Source organism: Camellia sinensis, chromosome 12, assembly GCF_055761805.1.
Source record: "Camellia sinensis isolate YWXY chromosome 12, ASM5576180v1, whole genome shotgun sequence".
Classification (NCBI taxonomy): Eukaryota; Viridiplantae; Streptophyta; class Magnoliopsida; order Ericales; family Theaceae; genus Camellia; species Camellia sinensis.
Window position 1 is genome coordinate 104,447,538 of NC_138972.1, and position 23,858 is coordinate 104,471,395.

Below are 23,858 nucleotides of genomic sequence, written 5' to 3' on the forward strand. Positions count from 1 at the left end.
CTAGGCACAAGCAAAGCAAAAGGTGATTGCTAGATTGGTGAATTCTACCTAATCCTCCTCCGTCTGGTAGCCGGTGGGAGCGAAACAAACACTGGCTATCCCTTAACTAGATCCCCAAATCAACAAATCCTTCTAACTTCGGTCCAGAGTGCTTAGGGGTAACAGAATCGTCTGAAACAATGGTGAAAAACTACCTTGCAAAAAGAAAATAAAGCAAAAAGAAACAAAAATCAGAAATCACACAGCACCTCAGCTCAGACACAGACAACATGCAGTTGCAATCATAAGCTGGAGAACTGTACTCAAACATTGATTTCTGCCCCAAAACTGATACCCAGACTTGCAACTGATACATATATTCTTGCAGAGTTTCACTCCAAAAGCACACATCAAGCAAGTGAGAGTCAAAACACCCCTATGATGGGGTAGGGTTACCCTATCCTAATTTCGTCAGGAGCTAAGGGTTCACTATGTAAAACAAATGGTTTCACACAATTCTTGCATTCGAGTGAGCAACCTGTCCTAGTTTGGAACAGTCTTTATGGTTTCTGATATGCAACTAGGTCGATTGGTCAAAAAGAGTACCTCAGCAAGATTACCTAATATACCTCTCGCACTTAACACCGAGAAGTGAAAGGAGGATCAAACGGTACAGCGGTAGTCCAGATCCAAGGGTTGTGTTCCCATCGTGGCAGAGCCCGCAACCGGTCAGCCTTTTGGTGAGCTTTTCCAAGCAAGCCTCTAGCAAATTGCTCAGGAATAGCAGATGGCAAACACAGTGACTTAGGTGCATTGATGCAAATGTAAATGCAAAGAAACACATAAGTGTAGATAAAGCAACATACCATGAGTTCAAGTCACGTTCTCTAAGTCCCCAGCAAAGTCGCCAAAAACTGTAGCTCGACTTTTTCTGCACCCCGCCTTTTGGAAAGTTTGAAAGAAAGCCCAACAGTTCGGACTCCGGCGGTTCTGAATCTAGTCTCACAAGTACAATGTGAAACTGATAAACACCAAAGAGTCCAAATCCTGCAAATCATTTTCGAAAATCAATTTTAAATCAAATAATATCAAAATTGGACTACTTTCCCAGATACAGAGTCTCCACCTAAATATTTTTTATTTTGGAAAAATTTAGGAAACCCTGACTCATGCTGAAGGTCATGTGTCCGTTATCACAAAAGTTGCCTTGGTTCAGGAACTTGGGTATGAATGGGGAAGGTCATGAATTGAGCACCCCTGCTCGCCCGATCAAAGATCTGCCTCTACTAACCATGATATGATTTTTTATAAACGTTATGTGTTCTTATTCCAATTATTAAACTAGCCTTACTATGTGATGTGCACAAGAAAGTATAGACTAATTTGCTCAATTTGGAACAATTCAACTCATGTTAGTTTTGCGAAAATGGTTTGAATTTTCCACCTCAAGTGGGCTTAAAGATGTGGTTTTGCCACCAAACATAGTAGGCTTAAAACATGATTTGCCACTCAACAAAGTGGGCTTAAAACGTACATTTGTTGCATCGTTCCAATTCAAACAACAAGCCTTCATCCACAGGCATTCATGTAGTTTAGCATTTAAGCACATAGCCTCATGGCAAGCATGCCAATCATGACAACATTCACACATATGCAAGAATGCTAAAACATAAAAACTTACCAAGTACTCCAAGCCAAAACAAAAACTAGTTAGAAAGATGCATGATCCTAACTATGTTAAGATACCGAATGCAACACGTGCAATAATGCATTTAATAGGCTCGGCTACTAATACGACATATGAAGCAATTTCAACTACATGTGATTTAAACATGTATTCAACTAAGATATTAAAATTTGTGATGCAGTTTGAATGATGCGCCGAGCCTCGGTGCATGCAAGACAAGATGAATGGATGCAAGCATGCGATATGCTAATTGAAATATGATCCCTAATCTAACCCTCGAAAGTGATTAAATAAAAGGGAGAAAGACGTGGGGTTGAAAAACATACACACACGCACGCATACTTATTACAACATTACGCCCTCGCGAAGGAGGGTCCGAATGAATAAGCTAAGCTAACTTAATCTAAGCTAAGCAAATCTAAGCTAAGCTAATTAAACTAATTAGACTAATTATTACAGATCAAATGAATAAATAGCAAACTAATTACTAATTATTAAAACACTTTAATCAACTAGTAAACTAATTAATTAAAACAAATGCACACTAACTAAGCATGCAAGGCATTAAACTATGCTACCACTACTCCACCTCGAGAAGTGGAAGATGCATGCACTCGGTTTTCGTCCCGAAAATTCCTCTGTTTTGCTCTCGAAAGACTCTATTTGCAAGGTTGTGCATAGTTTAGTACCTTTCTACTCCAACTTACCAAATCTTTGCTAAGAGTTACACCAATGGCCTGCCGACCATCTACTGGCCGGAAATGAAGCCTTGCCAGCCATTAATGAGGTACTGCCAAGCCATTGATGCTTTGGGTCACCATACTATTGAAGCAAAGAGCAATTCTAGACACAAATCCAAGCTAAAACCACTTGCTAGAGCTCAAATCAAGCCTCAAGGAATCTCAGCTCAAAGAGAAGTAACTTTGATCAAGGTAGTGTATATAAAAGTGTAAAGAAAATAAGCTTCAAGGCACAAAATTGTAAGAGAGAGAGAGAGAGAGACAGAGAGAGTGAGAGAGAGAGAGAGAGAAATTTTTTGTCTTCAAATTTTCCAACCCTCCCACATGCAAGAGAGGGGTCCTATATATAGAAAATACAAAATTTCGTCACAAAGATCCAGCCATACACGTGTTGGAAGATGCATGAACCTGTGCAAATAGCTGGCACAAAATATCACAAAATACCTACAGGAAACACAGATGATGGCTGGCAAGGCTTCACTGATGGCTGGCAGGGCACATCAATGGCCGACAGGCCAAAAGCCATGGCATGTAGCCTTCAAGGATAGCCGACAGGCCATCAACAACTTCATTCTGAAAAGACCTAAGCATGGTCCAAAGATGAGACAAAATGGATGCAGGGTTTGGAAACCTCAAACCTGTGGCGTTCTGCCGTGGACTTTGAGCGTTTGGTGAGCAATCAGACTCGCCATCGGATGTACCTACAAGAACATCCAAGTCTTAATGGGCTGTCAAAAATGGGATGTCTACACTTTTGAGCTGGATAAGTGTGGGCACCCCATTTTTGACCGCCCTTAAGACTTGGGCGCTACTGATGGTTTACTTGGTGGTGAAAGATGTGCAGGGCAAAGGTTCGATTTCTTCGGCAAAGAGAGAGACAATTCCCAACCTCACACCCCTTTTTTGGACCAAAATTATTTTAACTAAATGATTTTGAGACCTTAAAACCCTCTCTTTCAAAATATCTTTGAAAAAGTTCCTACGATGTTCCGACGCTCGCATTTTGTTTAATGTTGCACTTTTCGGTAAACCGAGCGAGGGCAAAGTAGAAATAAATGGAAGAGAGATGAAATATTTTGAAAAATCTTTCAAAATACCTTATTTAGGGGTTTAGAGTTGAAGAAAAGAGGAGAGAACAGAAGAAAACAAGTTTGGAAGAAGTTCGGCATGAATCCCGGTAGGATCGAAGCTGAGCAATCTTCACTCAAATAAGCGTAACTTTTTGCACACTTTGAATTTTGATGTGAGGATGCCACCATTGGAAAGAAGACTTACAAGGATTCAATTTAGTCTCAAGAATGATCTACAAAGGAGTCCATATGAAGGAGATATTCCCCCAAAAAAGCAGATTTTTCTGTCCAACCAGAGATGGAAGTTTATGACCATGAATGGGATTTTTTGGCCAGGTGCCAGCCATGAATGGCCAATGCTGGCCCCCTACCGTCCATAGGTGCCCCCATGCTGGCCAACAATGATAAAGTGCCAGCCAACAGTGATAAAGTGCCGGCCATTGATGGCAGAAAGCAGTTTTGGGCAGATATTTTTGTTGCAGCTGGCACAGCTGTCTCTCTTGAGATATTTTTAACCAAAAGCTTGTATTTTGCTATATATTGAAGCCTTATATCTCATATTGAAGGGTTAGAACATTTGGAAGAGTTTTGGGAGCCTCTCTCTCTACACCTCTCTCTCTCTCTACATTTCTCCCTCTCAAGAACCTTTGTGCATAAGAGCTTACAAGTGTAGATACACTTCTCTTTTGCACACACATCCTTGATCAAACTTGACCACCATTGGGCTAAGATCCCTTGGAACCTATTTTGAGCTCCAAAAGGTGGTTTTGGCTCAAGAAAAGTAGCTATTCTTGTGCTGTGCTTCAAGGGTGAGCATCTCCCTCTTTTAAGCTTATTTTTGTACACAATCTTGGCCACCTTTGCATGCTGATTTTGGCCTAGTTGTCAACTACAAAAACCTCTATTTTCAAGTGTTTAAAATGGTGGTTTAGGCCTATTTTGTGTTAAGGGGTTGTATCTCCCTTTTGTTCCTTGGCTTGTATAGCTTTTTGTGCTATCTTTCAAGGCTTTCAAACCATCTCTTTTTGGCCCTTTAACCGCTAAATTCCAGAGGAATTTCCATGGTGGAAAGGTGGTTTTGAGGTCCCAAATAGGAGGGGTGGTCCCCTCTCCTCTTGTCTTGCTTGCTTGTCTTATTGGCTTAGCAAATGAGCATGTGATTCTACTTCTTTGTGGCTTTGTTCAAGCACATTTTTGTGACTTTTTAGATATGCTCTAACTCTGTTTGTGACTGGCTTGGCCACTTCTTGCATGATTCTTACACTTGTACTGTAAATCTTGCTTACTAGCTTAACATACTTAATGTTTTAGCCTATTAATCTAGCATGTGTATGCTCTACTCCAGCATGTTTTTGGCTTTGATTTAGCATGCTTTAGGACTATTTTGAGTGGTCTTGGCCTTTTGAGGCTTGCTTTGTATAGATATAGTAGAGTTGGCCTTTACTAGCTTTGTGATTTAAGGCTTGTAGCATGCTTTGCTTGGGTTGTTTGCATGCCATAGCATCATTTTGCATGTAATTTCAGAGCAAATACCTCTGTCACACTCTCACATATATCACTCTTTCATTGCTTTTGAGAGTTGTGCTTTGATGCCTTGCTTGTGAGCCAATTTGTGTGCATGCTTGTCTAGTCTTTTGAGCTTCAATTCCAGCATGTTTTAGTCATTGTTTTGGCATGTTTAAGCTCTGTCCAGAGCTGGTTTGGTCCTTTGTTCTTGATATTGCATGGTTCTAGTGTAATGCATTTTACTAGCTTTGGTGCTTTTGGCCTTTTAGCATGCCTTGCATGCATTGCTTGCATGATTTAGTGTCTTTCTCATGCCATATCAGCACTGAATTTCTACAATCTTCCTCCATGCTTCACTCTTTCATTTACTTTGAAAGTAGTCTTAAGCCCTTTGTTGGCTTAAGCATGGAATTGAGGCTCTCATGTCTAATGGTTTTAACCTTCTCTTGAGGGTTTTTACTGACCAACAGCATGAGGCTTCTTTCATGTTTAAGGTGCTTGTGGCTTAGGCCATCTTTCCAATTAGAGGACTTTTCACATTGGACTTAATAGGCTAACAAATGACTTGGTAATGTAAAATGTGTAAACAAGAATTGAGCTAAGTAAAACATGTCAAGATAAACATGTATTATGTTGCATTGTATTGTGTTCAATCAGACGTTATATTGAACACAAGGTGGATTGGTCCATTTCATACTCAAAGTGATGAAAATGAGCCAATCCCCTTTGTCTCCATTGCCTTTGATCACCCTTGATAAGGTAGTGGTTTTAATGTCTTGTTTGTTGTGCATTTATTGAAATGTGTGCAAGTTAGATCTTTGGCCATCATGCATTCCAAATGCTTGACTGATGGTTTTGGATCCAATAGTGCCTCTCCCTTGATGTTTTGAGATGATAAGGAGGGGCATGGTACACACATACCCTTGGGAGACCCTTCCTTTTCTCTGTTTTGTGCTCTGTTGCAGAATGCTGTCACAGCACACCAATGGCTAGCACCCTTCCATCCTTGGCCGGCAGAGGCCCACTCTTGGCCGGCATGTGGCCGACAGCCACCTTTCATGGCTGGCAGGCCACTAGTGCACTCCCAGCTTTTGTTTGGTAAGTTTCAGCAGCTAGTTCTTGAAGACACCCTGTAGACAAAGCCTCAAGAGCGCAAATCGGAGAGCTTTTCGAGGCGAGAAACCAAATGCGAGCATGCATGTTCAACTTCTTCAACTTGCTGGGGCAACATAGTTTAAAGCTTTACTTGTTAGTTAACTGGAATTTGTGTATTTAATTAATTTGTTAATTAACTAAGTGTTGTAATAATTAGTAATTAGTTTGCTAATTATTCGTTTAATTTGTAATAATTAGTCTAATTAGTTTAATTAGATTAGTTGGTTAGTGTAGACGCGCACGAACCCATTTTTGACCGTCCTCAAGACTTGGACGTCACCATTGGAACACTTGGTGATTATCCATGTTTGTGTTCGTTTGGAGTTCCTGGAGGTCTCGGCTACTGCGCCTTGCCTCAGGATCTCCGAACTCGACTGTTTAGTGTCTGGTTTTGCACCAAACACTTGTGTTTTGCCTTGGAGGGGCAGGGAATGCTTTGTGAGGCATCCCCACACACCACCGGCAGTGGCTATAGGCCACCGGCCGGTTTTTGCTGCCATCGGCAATGTATTTTGCCGGTCGGCACCTTTTGTTGCCGGTCGGCACTTTTTTTGCCAAAATGGCATTTTTGGCCAGCCGACTACTGTGCATCTGCTTTTGCAGATATTTTATCACAGCTGTCTTGCTTTTGGCTCCCCTCCCCTCCATATACGTGTATGGAGGGATCTCTCTCTTGGAAGCTTGTCTTGTAAGCTTTACAAGACAAGAAGCTCTATAAGAGAGAGCCTTGTCTCTTGGCTTTAAGGTTAGACACTTGAAAGACTTAGGATATTTTTAGACAACCATTTTTAGGGTTTTGAGTTCTAGGGTTAGAAACCATACACTTTCTATCTCTATATCTCCCTCTTGTGTGTGTTTAAGTGCATTTGTGTCTTACTATTGCACATAAACACATAGTGTTTCACCTTCACTTAGCTACTGAGGTTCTAAGAGGTTGGTTTTGAAGTTTTGGAGCTGTTTTCAAGCCAAGGAGGGCTGTTGGAGCACCATTGTTGAAGGGGTCTTCAAGGGTAAGAAACTAGCCCCTTTATTCCCCAATCTTGCATTGTATTTTTACCTGTCTTAAATTCGTTTTTGAGCTTGGTGTATAATACAAAAAAGTTCTATTTTTTAGCCCTCTTGATTGTTTATTAAGAATGTTTTTTGGTTTGCAAGTTTCGAGACTTTGGTGTTTGGGCTTCTTCACCACTGAAATCTTGAGGGATTTCAGTGGTGGAGATGGTGCCTTGAAGTCTCCAAAAGGAGAGGGCCAACCCCTCTCCTTGTTGTCCTTGAAATGGACCCCTTTTGGCCTCTTGAGAGAGCATCATGTTAGAGTGTGTATTGGTCATGTCTTGGCTGTTTTCCATGCTTATTATGCCATGATATAACCTTGTTGTGTGTTGGTTTTGGTACACCATGCATGCTTAGCATACCTACCATGTAATGCCATGTTGTTGCCTTAATATGCCTTAGGTTGTTAGCTTTTGTTCTAGCATGTTTTAGGCTTAGTCTTGTGAAGGTTTTGTGCTCATTTTGCCATGTTTTAGGTCTGTCCTAGGTTGTTTGGGTCAGATTTGGCATGTTTAATATAGCCCCTTTGCATTTTGGCTTGTTGGCCTTAAGTGCATGAATGTGTAGCATGGCATTCTTGCATTGATTTAGTGGTTTGGAACTATCCACCATGTTATTTCAGACCTTATAGCATGCTTGTATGTTTGCCTTGGATGTTTCCTTAATGCTTTGAAAGCTTGTATAGCATGCTCCATGTTTTGGCACTTGTGCATGCTTTTGAATTCGAGCCACTTAGATGCCATCTAAGAGTCCCTTTTGCATGGTCTAGGACTGTCTTGAACCTATTTTAAGTCCTCTTAGCCTCGTGAGGCTTGGTTGGCTTAGCCATGGTTCAAGTCTCTTTGACTTGCTTCAAGTACTTGGGCCATCTATTGCATGCTTGGTCTATTTTGTTTGCTTGGTTTGACACCATTCTAACATGAGTTTTAATTCTTACCTTGCATGCCATATGCCCATGATTGCCTCATTCAAATGTGCTTAGAAGTAGCCCTTTGAGGCTTGAGCATTTGTGCCTAAGTGTTGGTCCAACTTACTTGCATGTGTGTATGTATGTTTGATTCCAATTCCTTGACTTTTGGCCACTGTTTTGGCCCCTTTTAGAGCTGCCCAAATCATGCTTAAGTCCAATCTTTACATGTTGTTACATGTCTCACACTTCGCATGCTTTGATTACACCGTGTCGTGCATGACCATTAGCTTGTATGCTTGTTCATTGCTTGCTTGCTTGCATTGCCATGTTGCATCCCTAGCTAACATGTCTAGGTTGCATTGAACATGCATGTCTTGTCCCTTGATTTAGTGATAGGGATTGGACCCCTTTGGTTTGTTGGTTTGCATTACACTTAACATCAAAATGTGCACACTTGGTCACTTGGACCATCACACATGGAAATGCGCGATTGATGGTCCGAGAACCAAGGAGTATGTCCCCTTGAGTCACAAACATGATAAGGGACATGATTAGTGCATATATTCCTTGAATTGTGCTGCTATGCTCTGCCTTGTCCTCTGTTGCTGTCAATTGCAGATTCTGCAGGAACACTCTGCCGACCGGCACTCCTATCTCTGCCGATAGCTTCACCAATGGCCGGTAGCTATATATCACTGCCGGTGGTAATCCCACTCGGCCGGTGATGTCTTCCAGTATCCAGAGAAGCAATCCAGAGGTTTTGGCAGCCTCCAGAGGAGTAAAAGAAGGAAAAAAGATGCAGACTAGGCATGGCGGTGCACTTCCGAGCGAGACCCGAGCACGCACTACATCTGGCCCTCCCCCCCCGAGGCGGTTTACTGCTTTTCCTAGCTTAATTAGTTTGTTAGCTAATTAGGCAATTTGTAATATTTAATTAGCTTGCGTAGTTAATTAATTTGTATTATTTATTTGGTCCCTCCGAGCGAGGGCAAATCTGTAATAAGTGTGCGTGAGTGTGTGTATGTCTTCCAACCTCACGTCTTTCTTCCATTTTACTTACCTACTTTTGATGGTTAGTATTAGGACATGTTTACTTTAGCATACCTTATGCTATGCATGCGTGCATCATTCATCAGTATTGCATGCACCAGGCTCGGCGCATCATACTAACTGCATAAGTATTTCAAATCTAACTTGAATACATGCTACTTGTGCATTTTCACATGTCATTTATAGACTAGCCGAGCCTACTCTAATTGCATTCTGTATGTGATGCATTAGGCACTTAACATGAACTAGGATCACGCATGTTTGCTAACTAGTTTATTGTTTTGGCACGGAGTACGATGTAAGTATTTATGCTTTAGCATCTCACATGCGTGTGAATGTTAACATGATAGCATGCTTACCATGTGGCTAGATGCTTACGTGTTAAACTATTTGAATGCCTGTGGGTGAAGGTTGGATTGTTTGAGTTGGAAAAACTCGTTGAAATCCGTATTTTAGCCTACTTGCGAGTAGCAAATTCCAAAATACTTTTTTTTTAAGACAAACAGATATGCAATGCTTATTTCCAAATTAGGCAATCTAGTCTATAGTTGTTTGCTGCACGCATAACATAGTAACGCTAGGCTAATAATTGGTTTAAGAACACATAACGTTTTCAAAAACGGATGTCATGGTTAGTAGAGGCCGATCTTCGGATCGGACGAGAGGGGGTGCTCATAGCTGACCTTCCCCAATCGTACCCTAGCTCCCTAGCCGAGAAACTCTAGTGATGACGGACATGTGGCCTTCGGCATCGAGTCAGGGTTTCCTAAATTCCCCCATAAAAAATATTTAGGTGGCGACTCTGTATCTGGCAAAGCAGTTCATGTTTGGCACTTCTTTTCAAAAATCTGTTTCTCAAAACGATTTGCCGGATTTGGACTCTTTGGTTCAGATTAAGAACCGTGACACAAATCGAGTCCGAACTGTAGTGGGGTCCCTCGCGGACGTGTTACAAACGTCCCGGGCTCCGCACGCAAAAAATGGGGCGTGAAATCCCGTATTATTCATTAGGCTTACTACAGTTCGGACTCAATGTCACGGTTCTGAATCTAATCTTGCAAAGTGTAATACAAGACCGATAAATCACCAAAGAGTCCAAATCCGACAAATCGTTTTGGAAAACTGATTTTATAAAGAAGTTCCAAACATGGACTGCTTTGCCAGATACAGAGTCTCCACCTAAATATTTTTTTTTGGGGAGAATTTAGGAAACCCTGACTCGTGCCTAAGGCCACGTGTCTATCATCACCAAAGTTGCCTCAGCTCGGGAACTTGGGTACGAGAGGGGAAGGTCATGCAATGAGCACCCCCGCTCGCCCGATCAAAGATCGGCCTTTACTAACATGATATCTTGTTTTTGAAAACACATGTGTTCTTATTCTGGTTATTAACCTATAATTACCATGTGATACGCGCAGCACACAAGTATAGACTAGATCGCCTAATTTGGAACAAAACATTGCATATTTGTTTGTTTGAAAATAGTTTGAAATTTGCTACCCCCAAGTAGGCTAAATTTGGGATTTAATGAATTGTTCCAATTCAAGTAATCCAACCTTCACCCATAGGCATTCAGGTAGTTAATCAACTACGCAATTAGCCTCATGGCAAGCATGCTTTCATGGCAATCAATAACACACATGCGGTATGCTAAAGCGTAAACACTCACAGTGTACTCCGAGCCAAAACAAAGAGCTAGTTAGTAATCAATGCATGATCCTAGTTTATGTCAAGATGGCTAATGCAACTAGAAATAGGCTCGGCTATTCTAAAATGGCATGTGAATGCTACACTTGATACATGTATTCAAATTGGAATTGAAATACAATGCAATTAGTATGATGCGCCGAAGCCCGGTGCATGCAAGACAGATGAATGAATGCAAACATGCAAGCATAAGTATGCTAATTGAAATATGCCCTAAAACTAACCACTGAAAGCAGATAAGTAAATGGTAGAAAGACGTGGAGTTGGATGACATTCACATACTCACGCACACTTATTACAAAATTTGCCTTCTCGACGAAGGGTCCGAATGAATACGCTAAACAAGCTACACTAAGCTAATCAACTAATCTAATAATCTAATTGGACTAATTATTACACAACCAAATTGAATAACTAAAGAAATAGCTAAACTAAGCTACTTAATTATTACAACATTTAACTAATTAACAAATTAATCAAATTACAAATTCAAGCTAATTAACACATATAGCTTTAAAATATGCTGCTTTAGCTCTGTTTGAAGATATTGAACATGTATGCTCGTATTCGGTTTCTCGCCCCGAAAAGCTCTACGGTTGCTCTCTTGAGGCTCTGTCTGCAGGGTGTCCTTGAGAACTAGCTGTTGGATTTTACCAAAACAATGCTGAGGAGTGCACCAGTGGCCTGCCGGCCATGAGAAGCTACTGTCGACCCCACTGCCGACCAAGGATGCATTCTGCCGGCCAAGGATGAGGGGGGTGTCGGCCAAGGATGAGAGGCTGCCGACCACTGGTATGCTGTGACACCAAGCTGCAACAGAGCACAAAACAGAGGAAATGGAGGGTCTTCCAAGGATATGTAAGCACTATGCCACCCCATATCACCTCAAAACATCAAGGGAGAGGCATAATCGGATCCAAGACCATCAATCACGCATCTTGATGCATGATGGCCAAAGATCCAACTTGTGCAATTTCAATGTAAAATGAATGCACAAATAAACATATAATACCTAAAACTCTATCATGCGTCATCAAGAGCGTCGATGACCAAGAATTGAGGCACGTTTTATCACTTGAAGTATGAAACGTCCCTCGTTTCTCGTGCTCGGATCAATACTTAATCCAAACAACAATGCAACACAAGCATGGTAAACATGCAATATGACTTAAGCATGCAAACATGCAACTACATGGCATACTCAATGCAATGTAATATGATTAACTTAACAAAGCTAATGATATGCAAACAATGCTAATGCACGCATGCACAATACAATGCTACAAGGATAAATTAGCAATGTTAGGGACATGCATACTCAATGCAAAGCAAAATAAGCATACAAGCAACATGCAAGTGAACACGCTAAATGGACTTAAACCAAAAGGGGTAAACCTCAGTCATGCCCCAAATCAGTGGCCAAAATGTTAAAAAGATAGTATGAAAAGCGTGAAAAAGGCAAGACAAACATGTATGCCAATTAGCTCAAGGATCAAAGCACAAAGATGCGGCTCTTAAGCACACAATTAAAGAGTGACAAGCATGGATATGTGACGCATCATAAGTTCTGAAAACATGCGTGGAATGGTGCCAAACCACCCAAGTAACACAAACAAAGCATGCAAGAAAGCTCAAAGCTTGAAACTAGCAAAGGGACTTAAGCCATGGCCATGCAAAGCAAGCCTCAAAGGGGCAAGGGCATCAAAAACAGGCCCAAGGCAGGTCAAGGTGAGTCTAAAAACATGCTTGAACCTAGCCATTACAAGCTAGAACAAAATGCCAAAAACATGGAGCATGCAAGGCTACAAAAGGGGTATTACACTACACCTATTAAAACCAAACATGGCATGACTTGGACAACATAAAATAGAGTTACATCATGTCAAAATAAGCCCCAAAACCTACTGAGATGGCATCCCAAAGACCTAAGCATAGAGACATGCACAATGATCCATTCATGAGGCATAAAACACCAACTCTTCAAGGCATTGAAAGCATGACAAAGGCAAGTGTATGACCATAAAATATGCACTGATATAACACTTAAAATGATGCCAAAGCATGCAAACATCATAAGTTAAGCATGCAAGCTCCCTTAAAACTCAAGGTTAGTCAAAGCATTTGCTCTATAGCTATACTAGATATGAGTCATATGACCATAGCAGCCCAAAATAGTCCTAGAATAGCCCAAAATATGAATAAAATCATGCTGGAGCATAGCCAAAATATGCTAGAATGATGAACCAAAACAACATGCATACAAGGCTAGTAAGCAAGATTTGCACTACAAATACATGAGCCACTCAAGAGACAATCAAACCAACTTTAGATAGAGTTATGACATGTCAAATGCTGATCAAAAACCCACTGAAATGGGTCCAATACATGCTAGCAAGACATGCTACTTTGATGAGCCACAAATGGGATTACACTACACATACAAGATGCATGCACAAGGTGACCAAACCAGTCATGGATGGAGTTAAGGCAGGTCCTAAAAGTCACAAAAAAGTGCCTTAACTAAACCTTAAAAGTAAAGAGATATATGCTCCTTTGATAGGCCAAAATTCAAGCAAACAAAACAAAAAGAGAGGGGGGTCACCCCCCTCTGATTTGAGGCCTCAAAAACATATGCCTACTACTGAAAATTTACTGGATTTTAGTGGCTAAAAGGCCAAACAAAGATTAACTCAATGGTCTTAAAGCATGGTACAAAACAACGCCAAACAAGGCATACAAGAGGGTAGAACACCCAAAACACCAAAGAGGCCTTAAACAAATATCAAAATGTGCACACTTGGTCACTTGGACCATCACGCATGGAAATGCGCGATTGATGGTCCGAGAACCAAGGAGTATGTCCCCTTGAGTCACAAACATGATAAGGGACATGATTAGTGCATATATGCCTTGAATTGTGCTGCCATGCTCTGCCTTGTCCTCTGTTGCTGTCAATTGCAGATTCTGCAGGAACACTCTGCCGACCGGCACTCCTATCTCTGCCGATAGCTTCACCAATGGCCGGTAGCTATATATCACTGCCGGTGGTAATCCCACTCGGCCGGTGATGTCTTCCAGTATCCAGAGAAGCAATCCAGAGGTTTTGGCAGCCTCCAGAGGAGTAAAAGAAGGAAAACAGAGGCAGACTAGGCATGGCGGTGCACTTCCGAGCAAGACCCGAGCACGCACTACATCTGGCCCTCCCCCCCCCCCCGCCGAGCCGGTTTACTGCTTTTCCTAGCTTAATTAGTTTGTTAGCTAATTAGGCAATTTGTAATATTTAATTAGCTTGCGTAGTTAATTAATTTGTATTATTTATTTGGTCCCTCCGAGCGAGGGCAAATCTGTAATAAGTGTGCGTGAGTGTGTGTATGTCTTCCAACCTCACGTCTTTCTTCCCTTTTACTTACCTACTTTTGATGGTTAGTATTAGGACATGTTTACTTTAGCATACCTTATGCTATGCATGCGTGCATCATTCATCAGTATTGCATGCACCAGGCTCGGCGCATCATACTAACTGCATAAGTATTTCAAATCTAACTTGAATACATGCTACTTGTGCATTTTCACATGTCATTTATAGACTAGCCGAGCCTACTCTAATTGCATTCTGTATGTGATGCATTAGGCACTTAACATGAACTAGGATCACGCATGTTTGCTAACTAGTTTATTGTTTTGGCACGGAGTACGATGTAAGTATTTATGCATTAGCATCTCACATGCGTGTGAATGTTAACATGATAGCATGCTTACCATGTCGCTAGATGCTTATGCGTTAAACTATTTGAATGCCTGTGGGTGAAGGTTGGATTGTTTGAGTTGGAAAAACTCGTTGAAATCCGTATTTTAGCCTACTTGCGAGTAGCAAATTCCAAAATACTATTTTTTAAGACAAACGGATATGCAATGCTTATTTCCAAATTAGGCAATCTAGTCTATACTTGTTTGCTGCGCGCATAACATAGTAACGCTAGGCTAATAATTGGTTTACGAACACATAACGTTTTCAAAAACCGATGTCACGGTTAGTAGAGGCCAATCTTCGGATCGGGCGAGAGGGGGTGCTCATAGCTGACCTTCCCCAATCGTACCCTAGCTCCCGAGCCGAGAAACTCCGGTGATGACGGACATGTGGCCATCGGCACCGAGTCAGGGTTTCCTAAATTCCCCCATAAAAAATATTTAGGTGGCGACTCTGTATCTGGCAAAGCAGTCCATGTTTGGCACTTCTTTTCAAAAATCTGTTTCTCAAAACGATTTGCCGGATTTGGACTCTTTGGTTCAGATTAAGAACCGTGACACAAATCGAGTCCGAACTGTAGCGGGGTCCCTCGTGGACGTGTTACAGTTTCTGGCGACTCTGCTGGGGACTTAGAGAGCTTGACTCGAACTCGTGATATCCTGTTTTGATTTTGTTTATGTGTCTCTTTGCATTGCATGTGCATTGGTGCGCCTAGGAACACAGTGTTTGCCATCTGCCATTCCTGAACGGTTTGCTGGAGGCTTGTCTTGTCAAGGCATGACCATAAGGCTGACCGGTTATGGGCTCTAACAGTATGGGAACACAAACCCCGATTTTACCGGGGCACCTTTTTCGACCATTCGACCCAGTGCATATTCGGATCCATACTGACCATTCTAAGTTAGGACAGGCTGCTTACCCAATGTTAGGTTGTTTGAAAACTGCTGCGTGCATAGTGGAACCCTAGCTCCTGACAAAATAGGACAGGGAAACCCTACCCCAACATAGGGGTGTTTTGGCTCTCTTTACCTGCTATGTGCTTTTAGAATGTTGCTCTACAGGAAAGTACATGTCAGTTTGCAAGTTTGAGTATCAGACTTGAGGACACCAGTATCAGTGTCAGTTATGAGAATCAGTTATCTGCGGGTATCAGGTTCAGTTTTGGGACAGTGATTTCTGGGAACAGTGATCAGCAGTAGAGTACAGTTGTTCAGCTACACCCGTGTTTGATCTGTTTGGACTGAAATGCTGTTTGTTGTCTCTTTCAGTTCAGACAGCTGGTACAGAATAGCTAGTGCTCTCCCTCGCCGAGGCAGGACTTATGATGATGCAGAATTTAGAAGAGATCGTAGTTATGACGGCTGCATTAGAGCAAGGGATCACTCTGCAAAGTGAGGCCAACACTGATGTTTCACATCCACCCAGGTCGCCTGTTGTGCACCCGGTTTGGGCCCCACAACTATACCAGGCTCGCGAGCCTACTACATTCGAGCTAATGGGGATGATAGGTGATCTCCAGAGGCCTGTGGCGGATCTCGCCTATGGAATGTCAGCTTCACCACCAGCCGCACCGTATGCCGGGAGTTTTATACCCCAGGGGCCCCCGCTGTTGGGGCGAATTGTGATTGAACTTTGCCAACCGGAGATGGCCTCCAGCTATGGCAACGATATATCAACATCAACTCAAACCCTCGATCAGGCTGAGGCCAGAGGAAAAGACAAAATGAAGGCAGATGCCGATCCCATTGAACAACTGCTGTGGGCAGTCGAGGCTTTGAAAGCCGGGGGGATGAACAAGCAACAGATATCCGCAGTTGTGGCAAAAACTGTGGAGGATGCTTTCCCCACTCCGCCTGAGGGTAGTTTGAGTCAGTCAGAAAATCAGGATAGGCCCCGTCATGCCAAGACAGTTCCTCCTATTCCCGTCCCTGCACCCGGAAAAGATCAGAAAGCTAAAGTGGCGCCTGCCGACCCTTTTGCTTGTGCGGCTAGTAAGAGCGCTCAGACTCCAAAGTACCTGCCCCGGGGGCGCAGGACCTTTCATGCTCTCTATATGCCTTTGTCCAAGGCACTTTAGATCCTTGCCGAGAGAGGACACCTTAAACCCTTGGAGCCTCGGCCTCTCCCAAAGAATCTCCCCGCTACGCATGATGCTGCTCAGTACTGCACGTACCACCAGCAGACAGGCCATGCTACCGACAATTGCTTCCGCCTCCGTCATGAGGTCCAAGATTTGATTGACAACGAGGTTATCCTCCCGCCCACCTCAGCCAAGTTCGTTACCACCCAGTTATTGGATTTTGAGGATACAGATACTGCAAGTATGTAATCAGAAAGTGAACCACCTGCGGGCGGCATCTGGATGTATTTTGAATGTGGCGTCTGGCACGCATTTTTGAGTGGCTGTGAACGCTAGTTTTGTAAATTCTGGCTTGGGTATCGAGTCAGTCTTTTGTTTTGAGTTTGTCTCTTTGTCTTGAGTCAGTCTTTTTTTTGCTTAAGGGTTCGTCTTGTTGTAGCGAGTCAGTCCTCTTTGTATAGAATACCAGGTGATTCTGGGGTTGTTGTCCCGAACACCGTTTTGTCTTGTAATTACCTGTTTTTGTTTTTGAGTCTGTTTCTGCCGAGGGGCCAGTTACACCAACAAATCTGAATGAAACAGCTGTTGCTATCTCACTTTCATGCTTATTTTCAGTATAAGTGCCAGAGAATTTGAATGGGCCAACAGTACATCTCGTCTACTCTCCTACGCGCCAAACTCATTGCATTAACCTAAGTTTTTCGAAAAACCCTTTTGAACACTGCGGTGATAAAAACGAAGAGGAAGGAATTCCTCGAGTTTTGTAAAATTTTGATCATTTTGAGAGAAAGAGAAGCATGCTAAGCTCTTAATGAATGAAATCATGCTTGTCGGCGTGAGTACTGAGAAGGATCCTGGCTTGATCCAGATTGGTTCCACACTATCTTCGGCACGAGCGATTTGTCGCTTTCTTAAAAACTTTCAAAAACAAATGTTTTGCGCGACCCTGCGAAGACCTGTGTGGAATCGCTCTTGAGATTGTGCAGCTTAGGATCGCTCTCAGCCTCAAGATTCAACCCGTTCGTTTTCAAACCTTGAACCCGTTCAGAAAGTTCAACGGTCAAATGTCATGCAAGGCCCGTGTGGCCAGTTTTGAAGCAGTCCTCGAGCAAGAGGCACCGAAAGCCAATCAAGAAGGATCAGATCTCACTAGAAGAAACTCGTGGAGCAACCATGATGGATTCTTCTGCAAATCATTGCAACAGCCGTTCTCCTAGATACAGAGAGGCTTCAACTTCAAAAACCATTTGGCATGGACTTGTTACACTTTTACCCTTTGAGAGGCTCGCTGGGCCGAAAACCCGGAAGGGCGACCCAGGCAAAAGTTAGAGCAAAAAAAAAGAAAAAAAACAAAAAAAAGAGAGCAAAAAGCAAAAAATACAAAAATGAAAAGAAAAGAAAAGAAAAATACGAAAAAGAAAAGAGAATGAAAAGATACAAAAAGATACAAAAAATCAAAAAAAAGAGAAATGAAAAGAAGCTCGCAAGGTCGAAAACGCGCATCGGGCGCCTTGGCAAAAGTTAGAGCCTGAAAAGTGAAGGTTAAAATACCCGAGTGTACCTTAACCGGAACTTCGTAAGGCTTGATTCCCATGTTTGGGATACGTAGGCAACTTCATCATGAAGTCCAGCGCCCAACGCTTTCATAGCGTCTCAGTCCATACAATGGTTTCGATTTCATCCCAAAGTCCAGTCGCCAACGCTTCCAAGGTGACTGTGTCCATATATTTGTTATAACCGTCTTCGTCATCTCTGTGTCCAAGTGTTTGACCACCGCCAATGAAGACTGTTTGCGGACTGCTGCGGCACCGTCCAAACAAGGGGCAACTTTCCGTTGCCACAAGTCGTCGTGAGCCGCCATTCAAACCAGGGGCAACTTTCCGTTGCCGTGCAGCGTTCTTTAAGCCAGGGGCAATTTTCCATTGCCTCCTACCCAAGGTTGCGCATCTCGAAGAGTAAGTTCCATGCTCGTTGAGCATCAGCCGTTGGCAAAAATAGTTTTTGAAAATTTTTACTAAGGTTGACTATTTTCTTGAAAACTATTTCGTTTTCCAAAACTGGACCATTGTCTTGGACCTAAAAGGGAAAATTTTCAGTGCTTTCAACCTAACTTGCATGGTCTTCAAATCAAAAATCGAACAAGTTCGTTGATCTAACTCTCATTTTGATCAAAACTGTTTTAGTAGAAAGTAAAAACAAAAAATGGTTAAAATGATGAACTAGGGGCACAGTTGAGTCAGGCGTTCTGTCTTTCCCCCGTCATCGACGTACTTGCCAGAAGGGCACTCTACCCACCAGAAGAAATAGCCGTGAGCTAACGGCATTGGGCATGAACCCGCAACTTCCTATTCACTCATTAACCACCTTGGGGAGGGACGAAAAATGAGAGAATAAAGAATAGAGAGGTGTAAGTTGAGAGGAAAAGCGAGCCAAAGGGTTTTGAGAGAAAAACCGAGCTTGAGTGCTAGAGTGATGTGAGAATCACAAATCAGAAAGGGTGGGAAGCGATACCCAGAGAAACTGGCTCCTCGTGATCAGAGGTCCCCCGTCTTCGTTAACGCGTCTGTATGTCGTGTCGTTTGTTTTGTTTACCTCAACCGTTGTTTTACGTTTTTTCCGAGCGTGCCTCGTTATGTTTAGGTCGTGTACCTTTGTCGAGTCCTTCCTGCTGTGTTCGGTTGTAGGCTCGATACCCCGGTTGAAAATCCTTTTTTCATTTCAAAAATCGTTTTTGGAGCATTCTCTACATTTGGACGAACCGAAAGAAGGAACGGAAAATTTGGGGCATCCGAGCATGTTTCAACCCTAGCCGGCTTCACCTTTGAAGGCCGTCTTGTCAGATTGGGTTGTTTTGTTTAAAGTTTGCTGAGTGCAGAATGAACCAAGTGTTGGGTTATGGGCCGTATGCAGATTAATCCCCAGTAGAGCAAGGGCTGTGTATCCAGAATCAGGCAGTGGGTTGCTTGGGTTATTTTGCTGTCAGCTGTTTAGTTATCTGATTATTACAGTGCAAGTGTTCAATTTTCAGACAACCAATCAATTTCATTTACATTGAGGTGTAATATGGTGTGATGCGATGTAAAAGTATGAAATGTAAAGATACACTGACGTAACACTTTTTAAGATAAAAAGTTTGTTCATTTCATAATCTTCTAAGTACACAAGTTTTGGAAACAAAAATCTGCCCGCGGCAGTACAAAGTATCCTGACTACCAACAAAAGGGAAAAGTACAAAAGAAAAAGAAAAATAACAAAAAGCTGTATCCGTATCCAGCGATTCCGAAGGCTATCAGTTTGTCCTGGTCCTCTTCCTGGACGAAGGTCCAGGAGCATCATCAGCATCGTCGTCAGAGCCCGAGCTAGTGCCGCCTCCGATGACTCCGCCTCCGACTCTGCCTCCGCCTCTGACCCGTCATCATCATCAGGGACGGGAGCCCGTGAACTGCTCCCGGCATAAATGCGCCCCGCCTTAGAGCGGGGGAATACTCGGCCCTCCTCATCTCCCCCTCGGGCGGGGACGGAAGGTCCAGCCGGAGCACCTCCTACCCCGGGAATCTGGAAAGGAGGCTGAAAAAGTACACAAAAGGCAAATGCATCAGTATACCGTGGACAGAGTATAGTGCAGAATGCAGTGTACAGTGCAAGAATGCCGTGAGCAGTTTATTAGTGCAGAATGCAGTGTATGCGTACAGTGTGTGAATGCCGCGAGCAGTTTATCAGTGCAGAATGCAGTGTATGAGTACAGTGAGTGAATGCTGTGGACAGTTTATCAGTGCTGAATGCAGTGTATGCAGTGTATCAGACGCTGTGAGATGCAGTGTATCAGGTGTTGTGCCGTGCATCAGATTACGTGAATCAGCTTGTGAGTGATTTGAGGCCACAGTCAGAAAAACATACCGGAATGCTGTAGAGGGCCAGGAGATCAAAGGTCCGCTATAGCATCCCCATCATGGAGGTATTCATCTCCAATGACTGCCGGGTGTACGCAGAAGAAGCCTGCAAAAGTATCAGATGCATCAATATTCTGTGGAATATCAAATAAACTGAAATGAAATGACTGTACAGAAATGCAGTAATACATACCGGAGGTAAGTCAGGGACACCGACAAACTCGTGATCAGCTGGCGGAGGGGCGAAGGGGATCTGATAGGTCGCCCCGCCCTGCCCTCGAAAAGTCAATGAAGCGGGCAGAACAGGCCAACCAGTCCCCCGTCCCCCTTGAACTCCGCCCCTACCACGGACTCGGGCCCTCCTCGAAGCTCTGGCTCCAACTCCTGCTCCCGCCCTCGCTGCTGGCGCCATGGGTCTAACTCCCTCAGCTCGACGGCCGCCGCTCAGAGGCCGCATAAGGTACGTCTGCACGTACTCTCGGTAGTCACTGATACCTCTGAAGCGGGTCGCCTCCCAACCGATGGTGTAATTGTCCATATGCTCAGTGGTGAGCCTCTCGGTCTCCCTCATATCCTCGGGAGGGTGAACCGGGACTATCTGCTCAGGTAATCCCAGGGTCTGGCGTAAGAAACGCTCACCCAGGTACCAAGCCCGACAGACCGGGCCCTCCAACAAGATCCAAAAACGCGAGGTCTCATCGGCACCGGCAAACCGATCCCGCGTCACGGCTGGCAAAGGAGCCTAACGCTGCCAGGTGATCTGAAAATGCAATACAGTTTGTTATCTACTGTTATTGAAATATGTAGTGGAAAGGCGAAGCTTAAATGAACTGCGGGTAAAACATACCTCCGCGGGGGTGATCGTATCAAAGAAGCGACGGAAGAAGCTGAAAGTCTCTCGCGGCCTCCGGGTGCATCTCCCGTCAAAGCGGTGTGAAAAGGGGACGACTAGAGGGGTCTCCGTGACTGGTACGGGTGCGAGCCTAGGAAAGTAGGCGTAAACCCACAACTGCAGAGAAAACATCAAGATGACTATCAGATAAAACAGAATACAGAATAAGGCAGGAATGGTAGAGCCGTGTGTTGTGCAGTGTATTGTGCAGAGTGTGCAGTGTGAGCAGTGTACAGTCAGTGAAAAGTAGAGTGTATGTGTGTGCCGTGTGTACAGTATACAGCGAGTATAAAGCAGACTACAGTGTGTGCAGTGTACAGAGTACAGAAAATATAGAACAGAAATGAAAAGCAGAGAAGAAATGTACCTCCCAAGCCCGCCAGTAGCCTCTGAGCAACTGCCCGCTGCCGCGGGAAGCCGAGCTCATGTACCCATAGAGAGTGGCCAGAGCAGCGCCACCCCAGTCGTAATGCAAGATGCCTCGGACGTCCACCAGTGCGCTGAGTAGCCAGAGAGGCACGGTGTTCGCCCGGTCGGCGAAGATGGTCGTCCTGAATAAGAACATGAGGAAGCCGCGAGCGTACCTCTCCACAGCCTCCGAAGTCATCGGGGCTGCGTCAACGAGGGTGGGTTGGACCCGGAACTGCACCTCGAACCAGGAGTATCGGACGTAGCCTGGGCGAGCGAGGGGTGGCACCTCACCGAGTAGATGGATCTGAGCGGCAGTCCACTCGTCCATGTCAATATCAAAGGGGATCGGATCGCCCCCTACCCCGATGCCTGTGAGCATCGAGAAATCGTAAGGGGTCATCATCATGTCCCCTGCCGCGGAGAAGTGGAACGAATCGGTGGTGTCCCACCACCTCTCCACCAGAGCGGCGAAGAGAGGTCTGCACGTAGTGAGTCGCGAGAGCCCTCTGCAGAAGGCGCCGAAACCCGCCTGGTCCACTATGCGACGGACCGCATCAGGAAGCTCGGCGTACCACTCTCGAGCGCCGGTGTTCCCATACCCGCGGATGGTATGGGAGTCTCCCTGTAAACAGAAAACAACAATTGCAAGGCAATATTCAAAATGCAGTTCTAAGGAGCATATAGATGTAGCATGCGTGCAAGTTTAACAGATACCAGCAAATACCGGGTGTCGGTGTGCTTACAGTGAACTACAACGTGTGATGCGTCAGCGTGTTCGGGTGGTTCAGTACAGTATGGCATGTGTGCAAGTTTAACAGATTCAAGCAGATGTCGGGTGCCGGTGTGTGCAGTGAAATACAGTGTGCGCCGTGTGTTTGGGTGATTCAGGGCTAGTGTAGTGTGTGTGCACATGTGAGTCTCAAACAGATAATTAGTTGCAAGTGCATTTGCAATCAACTACAGTATACAGGGTATTTGGGCTAAAGCAATTAAAGAGTACAACTAGCGGTTGACAATTTTGTATCCTACATTGCAGAAAGTAAAGCTGAGAAAAGGGAATTACCTCGGAAGTGTCGAAGGACAAGTGGGAGGTAGGCTCACGCAGTAGTAGCTCGGGTCGCGCGTACCTCTCGAAACTCTTGAACTGGCGCAGTCCGTCAGGGGGCAGAACCTGGATCGCCGGCCGATAGGTCGCCGGGTCGAACGGGCGCTCGCTCAAGGGTAGGAGCTCGACCCCGGGATCCATCTCGTGATCCGGGGCAGTCTCACCGCGTGGAATGTCATCCGCCATGTCAAGAATGATGAGAAAATAGCCGGAAGGAGGAAAACCGGGCTAGAATACGGAAAGTCAACCGAAAAGTCAACTCCCGGGAAGGCCGAAAATGACCGAAAAGGCCGGGATGTGAAAGGGCACGAAAATCAAGAGGAAAACGAGGGGAACAAACCCCAAAAAGGTGGGAACGGCAAACGAGGCACCGAAACAAAGATTTTTTCGTTTGAAAATGTCCGAAACGCGAAGAAAATCACAAATCCGACAATGAAACGGGCGTAGAACGCGAAGAAACGGAGAAAAGAGGAGAGAGAAACACTCTAGAGAGAGAGGGTGTGAGTTTTCGGCGGAAGAGGAAGTGGGAAATACGGTTTAGAAACCCTATTTTAAAACACCCGAGGTGAAATGTCGAATCTGCCCCGACTCAGGAACTTTTTGCCGGTCGGCAACATTTTGTGCCGGCCGGCAGAAAATTGTGCCGATGGAATTGAATTAGTGCCGATGGACGGCCGGTGATTTACTCTGATGGCCGGTGGACATCCAGTGGTCTCCTACAGTGATTTTGGAGCCTCCTACACCCTTGTTTGAGTTATGTGTGGGGTCCAGAGCCTTTAGTACTCAAAACAGTGCAAAACAGTGTGTTTCCGACGCTCAACCGGCCTCCGTTTTGACCTCGGGTCGTGTCTTCAGTGCGCGGCACTCGAACTCGT